Genomic DNA, 10,145 nt, shown 5'->3' with positions numbered 1-10,145 from the left:
GATATTTAAGTGGAAATGCTTCAGAAATCCTCATTTTTCATTTCTAACTCTCTCTCTTCGTTCCACCCTCTCTCGCTCTTCTCTCTTTCTCTTTTTGACCACCCTTCTTCGGCCACCCTATTCCCTAGAAACCACCATAATCCCCAGTTTTCGGTTGAAGTTCAATCGGAAACTTCATCCCCTACCCATAACGCGATGAATGTTCTTCATGAACATTCATCCGAAAACCTGGATCTTCAACCTTACCCATAACCTCTCTAAACCCTTAAGAACCCTAACATGGATTCCTCATGAACCCTAACACATAAACCTAGAAATGGTGAACCTTAGGGTTCCCCTGATGAACCCTAACCCTAACCCTAACCCGAGCCCATAAATGCCCTAAACTTACCCAAATTGAACCCTTAGCCCACCTTGAAACACAACTAACCTATCTTAAACCCAAATCAAACACAAACAAACACCAAATCATAAATTAACATCAAATAGAGATCATCAACAAAAGAAACAAGCACACATCAACTAATCACAATCAAACAAGAAGAATGATGCTTGCAACCAACCTACAAAGATGTGAAGTTCTCCGGTCAAAAAGGTAAACTTCTTCTCTTTAATTCCTTCCTTTCCCTTTTTAGTTTCTATCTGGATCTCTCTCTGACTCCTTCTTCTTTTTCTCTTTTGTGCAAGGTAACTTTGGATCTGTGGTGGAAAGCTAGCTCAAGTTCTATAGGATTTCAATGTGAAAACCCAAACACTTCTAAAATTGGAGCTTTTGGATGTAGGTTAGGCATTTGCATAAGAAAATAGTCTTAGGTTTTTTTTCTCATCCTTAATCATGTTTTAGGTTTAGCTATTTATATAATTAGGATTAGACTTAGAATTTAAGTTAGGTGAATATTTTAGGAAGTTTTGAATCTGATTGATTGTAATTGATTTAGTTAAGAATTAGGGTTTTTAGGATTTGATGTATTTGGTCATAATTGCCTTGTAAATCTAATTTTGAATGTATCAGGATTCTATTAAAGAAAAGTTTTTATTCAATATTTCTTCATTCATTTGATCCAATTTGGTTTCTGACTATGCGCCAATTAGGGTTTCTGGGAATTGGGGAATTAGGGAATGACCTGGGTCATGATCTGGACCCGGTTCGGTGATGGACTATGGGTCTTGCTTGACCCAGTTCAATTATGGACTTGGGTCAATCGTTTGACCCAATTGAATTGGGCTTGTACTTGATTCGATCAACCTCTTGACTGGTTTCAAAACAAAAAAAACCCAATTAAAACAATAAAAAGCAAATCAACAACACTTAATAAACTTTGGCTTAATAATATTTATTAATAAAACATTAATCTAATTAACTTAATAGTATAAACTAATCTAAAAAATAATTTAATTATGCATTAACCAAAAACTCAATTAATAAAATAAATTAATCAATATTTTATTAATTCAATTAATCAAAATTTAATTAATCAATATATAATTAATTTAATAATATTAATACACCAATAGTGAAGCCCTTTTAAACTATAGTTAATTAAAAACTAAATCATACTAAAACAATTTAATGAATAATTACTAGAGGTTCTAAAACAAATTGTTATGTTAAACTAAACCCCGAACTGTCCTACAACAGCTGTTAACTATATGACTTCTACGGGCTATGGACATGTTAGTGATCTAAATCCTGGGTTAGGAGAATGATGGTCAAAATTTGGGGTACGGCACCATCAAAACAACTTCACCATCTTTTTCACTCAACAACAACAACCTCACAAACACCATCAAAACAACTTCATCACCATCATCAAACACAACTCATCAACTTCACACAACAACAATAAAAAACAAACTCACCATCATCATCCACCATATTCCATCTTCATATAGTAAGTAAGAGAGAGTTTAAGAAAAAGAACCAAATTTTTCTTTTTATTAAAATTGTGTTATTGTTTGCTTGTTCATGATTTTTGTGAGGGGAGATCAATTTTTTTTCCTCCAGCGAGTAAGGAGGAGCAAGGGGCACGGCCACCGGTCGACCGTCCACCCCCATTTGTTGGTCGTGAGGAGTAAAGGAAGGACATGTTTTCCTTTTTATTTCCTCTGTTTTTTCTCTTTTGTTGTTACATGAAAGAGAGAGGAATAGTACACTTTATTTTTTTTAATTTTTTACTTCCCTTGCCATGTGTCAATGCATGCATGGGAGGGGGATTAAATTTATTTAAAAAAAAATATCTCTACTAGTTATGTATTCCACCGCCTAAGCTCCTCATTATGTTTTTTTTGTTTATACTTTTTATTATTATTATTATTATTATTATTATTATATATATATATATATATATATATATATATATATATATATATATATATATATATATATATATAATATTAAAAATATTATTAGATTATAATTACAATCATTATTATTTTTATTTTCATTACTATTATTTTATGGATTAACTAATATTTATTATATGTTATCATTATATATAGTATCGTTACCATTATTACCATTTTTTATTATTAATATTATTATTAACTTATCATTATTATTTTTATATTACTACTAACTATTATTATTTACTATTATACTATTATTATTATTATTATTATTATTATTTATTATGAATATCATTATTATTATTATTATTATTATTATTATTATATTTATTATTATTGATGATTTTATCATTGATTATCATTTGTTTTTTTTGTTTTTATGTACTATTATTGATTATTGATAATTACTCTTATTGATATTATTATTTATTCTATTATTTATCATTATTATTATTATTATTATTATTATTATTATTGTATATTATTATTGTCATTTATTATTTATTTGATTAAATTAATTAATTATTTTTGTATTTAATTGTTAAAAAGAAATTTTGATTTTTGGTTCCCATTGATTTTTTTCACAGGTGCGTTGCAATTTCAGAGTTAAAAATTCAATTTAACTTCAGAAATTGCTTAAACGCATAGAATTTTGTTGACCGGCCTCAGATAGTGTTTCCTACATGAATCGCTTTACGATTTATTAATATAGGTTAAATTCTTTTAGTTTAATTTTCATTTCTTTTTGTCGTTTAAATAATCATTTTTTCGCATATGTCTTGCAATTTCAGAGTTAATGTTTCAATTTAACTTCAGAAATTGCTTAAGCGCATAAAGTTTTGTTGGTCGACCTCAGATAGGGTGATTCCTACATGAATCGTTTTATGATTGTTTAACATAACGCAAAATTATGTAGTTCAAAATTTTGATTTTTATTTCGAGTCGCTTGGCTTTCTCTTGAGTCTTCTTACAACGAGATTTTTTATTTACAATTGTCTTTGGAGTTTGTTTTTGTTTAAGTGTTGTATTGTATCCCCATTTGACAAGTTGTACCCCAATTCCCCTCATTTTTAATTAGTTTATCGCTTTCCTGTTTACTGTTAATATGTTAGCTGATTGTTAATTCAAAGATTAAAATCAACCATTTTCAGAAAAGAACAAAAAATAAACACTCGATCCAACGTCGAGACTTTTTCCCAAATCAAATCCAAATTGAATACAAAGTCGAGCACCCCCGCCATATCCAAATTCTTTTTATAATCAAACTTGCAACGTTTGATCCAATGTCAAGTCGTTGATGCAAAAAAAAATTCGTAATAAAATTGAAAGATGAAGGACCAAGAGATGCACATCTCTTTAGACCCCTTAATGGTTGAGCGTTCGGAGCACACCGAATTCAAAATGATCATTAGTCTTTCAAATCAAAAACACATTAAACAAATTTGGAATAAGGGGACAATGTGACCACATTCATGCATACCCCGAGTAAACGCGCGTTTGGTGCACACCTCTGCTCAAATGTTTAATCACATTCTGCAAAGATCAAATCCTTTTGATAAAAGCAACTTAACCAATCAAACTTACTTTCCGCCCTTGTGAGACCCCAAAAACATTTTTAGAAATGAGTATGCTACATCAATTTCGATGCGAAACAAACAAAGACTTCAGCCTGCAAGAGCGAGCAGTAAGTAAAAGTTTAACCGTTCAAATGTGATATAAGCATCACTCTCTAAAATCAATCTATCTAGTAGTTCTCTTTTAGCAGAACTACGTAACCTTGAGTTTTCCATGACACTTGAAGATGCGTAGGAGCAGGATTGAGAAATCTTGTCAGACACATTAATGTTAAAAAATACCCATTTAATAAAAAATGTCTTTCTTTCTTTTTTTCTCATTCAATAAGTAGAAGATCACAAACTAATATCATGCTAACACTCTAACACGAAACTAACTAAATGACTCTCGGACCCAATTGGGTTGCGACGACCATTTCTTTTTGTTTTTGTGTGTTTTATTGATATTTTCACTTTCCCTCTTTGAGAATAAATAAAAATCAATGACAAATCTGTTCTGTTTACACTACGCCAAACAAGACCTTAGACAGCGCTTTTTTTAGCCTTAGACAGCGCTTTAAAGCGCTGTCTAAACCTCCGCTGCTAAAGGTTTAGACAGCGCTTTTTGAAATCTTAAAAGCGCTGTCTAAGCCCCCCCCTTAGACAGCGCTTTGGCCTAAAGCGCTTTCTAAGACCCTCCTATTTTAATTTTTTTAGGTATACCTTAGACAGCGCTTTTGGCAAAAGCGCTGTCTAAGGTATACCTAAAAAAATTAAAATAGGGGGCTTAGACAGCGCTTTTTGAAAAGCGCTGTCTAAGCCCCCCTATTTTAATTTTTTTAGGTACACCTTAGACAGCGCTTTAGGCAAAAGCGCTGTCTAAGGGGGGGGCTTAGACAGCGCTTTTCAAAAAGCGCTGTCTAAGCCCCCCCCTTAGACAGCGCTTTTGCCTAAAGCGCTTTCTAAGCCCCCCCTTAGACAGCGCTTTTTCCAAAAGCGCTGTCTAATGTATACGAAAATTTTTGTAGCTTTTGTTTTAAACCACATTTTTTCCAGGTTTATAAACCACATTTTTTGTAGCCTTTACAAGTCATTACCTATACTCGAAATTTATGTACACATTTACAAGTCATTACATATATTACAAATATACTACAAAATTACACAAATTTATGAAAAAACTTTGAGCTCTATCATGAATTGACACCACTCCTCTTTGATTTCGTCCACTTGATCCTTTGTATAAAATGCACACTTGAATTCCTCAAAGTACTACATATGAAGCAAAAAATATTTTGAATTAATTCCAACTATTTAATTATATGAGATATGTGTAAATATAAAATTAACTCATAAGTTAGTAATACATACATCGGTGGGAATCACTAATCGGCCCAAAGCAAGAGTATCCCGCATAAACCTCAACACGAAATACCCGCAATCTATTTGATTACGTTGTTGAGGACACTACATGAAAAAAAAATATGGATTATAAATCCTAAGTTTTATCAAGTGTCATCACTAATATAATAAAAAATGTGGTAATTAAAAATATACCGCCACTTTAATCCATGTAATGCGGTTGGCGCCCCTCCTTGAGGTTTGGATATCTCGTTGGGCCCGAAAAGCTTGTAGGATGCTAATAAAATAAAAATGAAGCAATTAGAACAATTAACATAAACTAAGAAAAATTTTGAACATTCTCACTTACGTGTCAATTAGGCGCTTCATATCCGGGTATGTTGTCCAATCATTTCCTAACGAGTCAAGATAATACACAATTTCTCGGATAGGATTGATTGCGAGCAACAACCAATGTCCACTGTAATGATTAGGCAAATGTTAGATGGTAACTTGGAAAATAATTATAAAATATGAATTTAGAATGAAATGCTAACCCGGTATTAAACGGTATAAAAAACAACTTCTCCGCATTTTTATTGTCATTGAGGATCCGAAGAACGTACTCCGTCACGGAATCCGGGTTATTTAAGATTGCACCTAAGTTGATGCTCGCTGGTGCTAAGAATCCGAATGACTGGTCCAAATCATTGGGGCGCATCATTTTGTCATACAAAAACCTAATATAAAAACATCATTAACACCTCTTTTGAAACATAAAGTAAACCGGATTAACATAAAGTAAACCGAATTAATAAAACAAAGTAGACCGGATTTACCTAATATATGTATTGACAACGTTGACGCCGATTTCTTCATGACCAAATACTTGCATGAAGTCTTCATTACCAATCATTTGGTCGTGAGCAAAGCCGAAAATCCCTTCCTCCATATGTATAGTCCGAACACCTCCGGTCGGTATATCGGTCATCTCTATAAATGTCCTGAGGCACGACCTATACTTGGTGGTAGGTTTTTTCCTAGCTACGGTCTTCTTAGCACCAGAACTTTTTACCCGTGCGGAGGCGTTCTTAACCTCCTTTATTTGTTGTGCGGAGGCATTGCTAACCTCATTTTCTTGAACCTACATGTCATATAAATAGTTAGATCAAATTAAGAATGTAACAACTTCCATGAATATATGTCATATAATTGTATATTACCTCTTTTCATGATTTGGATTTTGTGGGAGTCTATTTAACATAATCAAGGAAAATATGTAAGTAAAATTTTAAGCATAAATTTTAAACTTTGAATATACACATTAAAGTTAACATAAGTTTTAAGCATACCTCATATCCTACGCATATGAGGTTTGTCGGCCATGCAACAAACGAACCTACTGCTTCGTGCACCGTTGTTGCATCCGAATCATCGCTAGGATATGGTAATAATGCATTCGGGTCAACTGCAATATCAACTGATACCTTCAAACATCCAGCAGGGAGCTCTCTAGTGTGGAGTAATACTCCGCTAACGTTATGCACTTTTCCCTTGCCAACCATCCGATAGTGTGGTGACGACAAATACAGCTGACAATGGGAAATGCCCTAAAACCAATAATAACAAGAAATCGTTAATGTGTATATATGTCAAATACATAATTTAAGCAAACAGTTCAATTTAAGACAATTATATGTAATTACCTCTGGAATGTTCGGCTGAAAGGTACAGTTGATACTGTTTTTGTCCGAAGCATCTCTGTATACCGTTGAGGCGCTAGCCTCTCTTTCTCTCCTCAGTGCATCAAGCTCAGCTTGCATGGCTTCCAATCTTGCATGAAGCTCCCGATTACTAGGAGCCTTTCCTTTTCTAACACTGAGGGAGGTCGGAGTGACTCCAAATCCCTTACCCCTCACCCGACCAGAATACTCAGGGACATCTAATGCCCGACTAAGTATGTTCTTAGTATCATCGGGAGATAGAGTCTGAGATAGCTCCTCCTGAAAAATCAGATGAATACCGTATACTTGTCAAATATTTGTGTATAAAAATGTTATTCAATTAATGAAAAAATGTTATACTTACACATTTCTGGTATACGTTTAAAACGTCTTCTTGAGGAACTCCGGATTTGCCCACACGGGCTTCCTTCCACAAAACATGTGCAGGAAGAGATGTTTCTGAACTTTCCTCCTTCTGCAGCTACACATTAAGTCATACAATTTGATCAGATAAAACTAATATATGATGAACAAATTTGTTTTCGCAATTTATAAATACTTACCATGGATTGTTCTAAGCGTCCATATCCGACACGTCCTTTTCGGTACGGATATGCGGGACTCGATGCTCTTTCCCGATTCGTAGCACTTATTCTTTGAAAAGTCGGATCTTGTCTTTTGGATTTGAAAGCTTCCCATTCTTCAGCCGATATCAAACTTTCATATTTTCTAGGAAGCTCCGCATCCACAAAATTACCATCCGCATCCTTAAGGAACTTGGATGATAAAAATGTCCGAAACCCTCTAAGAAGCTTTCCGGCCAATTTCATGCAAAACCCTCTTCTTTCTTCTTCGATGTTAAAACATCGCTAAGAAAAACATACAGATTGATAGTTAGTATCGGTAATTGAAAAAAATATAATTGATACGGTATAATTAAGGGCCAAATGATTGTACCTTTATCTCACTCCAAATTTTTTCTTTGGACTCTTTCAACTCTTTATTTCTCCAATCATCACACGTAATGGGAATTTCATTCCTTACTAGTGCACCGATGAAACTAGTTAAGGTATGCCCATTAGGTTCTATAAGTTGTCCCTGGTTGTTCCAAGAGACATCTAGTATGATGCCTCGAGATCTTCCTTGGACCACCCTTCGCATTACTGTGATGCCTCTTCGGATTTCTTCTTCCGCGGATACTTTACTAACTTCCTCATGTTGGTCATCAGCCATGTCTAACCTGTAATAAACCAAGGAAACCATCAAATATCAAATATAACTTATAATCAAAACAATTGAAAACAAAAAAATAAAGAAATCATGCATTATCAGATATAACTTATAATCAAAGCAATTGAATACAAAAATATAATGAAATCATGCATTACCACATATAACTTATAATCAAAACAAATGAAAAAAAACATAAAGAAACCATGGATAATTTACCTAAGTCACTAACATCTCTTTCTTTTCTTTGTTGGAATATTAATCACTTGTTTCTTAGCAATGCGTACGGATGAATTGATCCAAATTCCCTCATTATGATCGTTTCTTATATATGACTCATCCGGTATAAGATCCTCAACTTCATCATTTCTATTCAACTCATTCCGTCTAATGCATGACTCATTCTCAACATCAATATCACATTGATCGACACCGCTATCATCAGTCACTTTGTTAGAGAAAAGCACTATAGACCATTTTGTACTCTTCGGGTCATTCACATAGAACACTTGTTTAGCTTGAGATGCTAGAATAAAAGGTTCATCTTTGTACCCCACCCTAGTAAAATCAACTTGCAAAAATCCAGACTTATCCATTTGTATGCCACTACTACTCACCCACTTGCAACCAAAGATGGGAATCTGAAACTTCTCGTAATCAAACACCCAAATATGCTCTATAACTCCAAAATATGACAAATTTGCATATTTGGGGTTTAAGTCCTTCATACTTGATATATGCATTGCTTCAGCTAGCACGGTGACACCACTATTTTGCATAGTACTCTTATCATCTTGTTCTTTGGTATAAAATGTGTATCCATTAATTGAATATGCGCTATGAGAAAACACATGCAAACTTGGACCATACGCCAAACATCTCAACCTTTCTGTTACCGAAGAAGGATCTGAAGAGCGCTTCAAATAAATATGATCCTTCAACCATTGTATGAAACTTTGATTGTGCTCTATAACTATCCAATTTTCATTTCTGTTCGGATTTAACATTCGGAGTACATCCTTGTGCATTTCAACATATGGCTCAACCTCATTATTATTGTGCAGAACATACAAATGAACTTGATCCCGTTCATCCCTTGATATTGTCACAATTTTATTCCCAATTAATTTTTTACCTTCCATTTTGTCGAAAATCTGAGCTCTGGGGAGTCCAATCGATTGAACGTTAGACAAATATTCAGTACAAAACTCAACAGCTTCTTCAACAATGTATCGTTCAACAATACAACCCTCTGGTCGACTTCGGGATTTCACGTACCCTTTTAATATTTTCATGTACCGTTCAGCAGGGTACATCCATCTCATATATGCTGGTCCACACAACTGTGTCTCTTTCACAAGATGAACAACTAAATGAACCATTATGTCAAAAAAAGACGGAGGAAAATACATTTCAAGCTCACACAAGGTAATTACAATCTCTTTTTGTAGTGTTGGTAAGATCTCGGGATCGATCACCTTACTACAAATTGACCTAAAGAAAAAACACAATTTAGTTATGGCACTTCTTACTTTTTCTGGCAAAATAGAACGTATACCTATCGGTAGAAAATGTTCCATTATAACATGGCAATCATGTGTCTTCAAATTCTTCAACTTGAGGTCTTTCATAGAAACAAGTCTTCTGATATCAGATGAGTATCCTTCTGGAACCTTAACTTCACTCAGAGACTTACACAAATTTTTTTTCTCCTTTCTAGATAAAGTAAAAGCAGCAGGTGGTAGATATGTTCGTCTTCCTTTCTTCACGGGTGCTAATTCAGTTCTCATTCCCATTTTTAACATGTCCTCCGTTGCTTTAAGGCCATCCTTAGACTTGCCTTTTATATTGAGTAATGTACCGATAACACTTTCAAATACGTTTTTTTCAATATGCATAACATCGAGAAAATGTCTCACGTACAAAGACTTCCAATATGGCAATTCAAAAA

General features: G+C 33.8%; 1 long non-coding RNA gene across 1 annotated transcript; it reads left to right on the top strand.

The window, feature by feature from the left end:
- LOC127096919 (uncharacterized) lies at window positions 1-1,051 on the top strand. The gene is made up of 2 exons (XR_007792863.1): window positions 1-595; window positions 688-1,051. It is a non-coding gene; the product is annotated as an uncharacterized LOC127096919 (long non-coding RNA).
- The last annotated feature ends 9,094 nt before the right edge of the window (window positions 1,052-10,145 follow it).

The sequence above is a fragment of the Lathyrus oleraceus genome, chromosome 6 (assembly GCF_024323335.1).
Source record: "Lathyrus oleraceus cultivar Zhongwan6 chromosome 6, CAAS_Psat_ZW6_1.0, whole genome shotgun sequence".
Classification (NCBI taxonomy): domain Eukaryota; kingdom Viridiplantae; phylum Streptophyta; class Magnoliopsida; order Fabales; family Fabaceae; genus Lathyrus; species Lathyrus oleraceus.
Note: the sequence above shows the minus strand (reverse complement) of the source record. Positions and strands in the feature narration are given on the sequence as shown.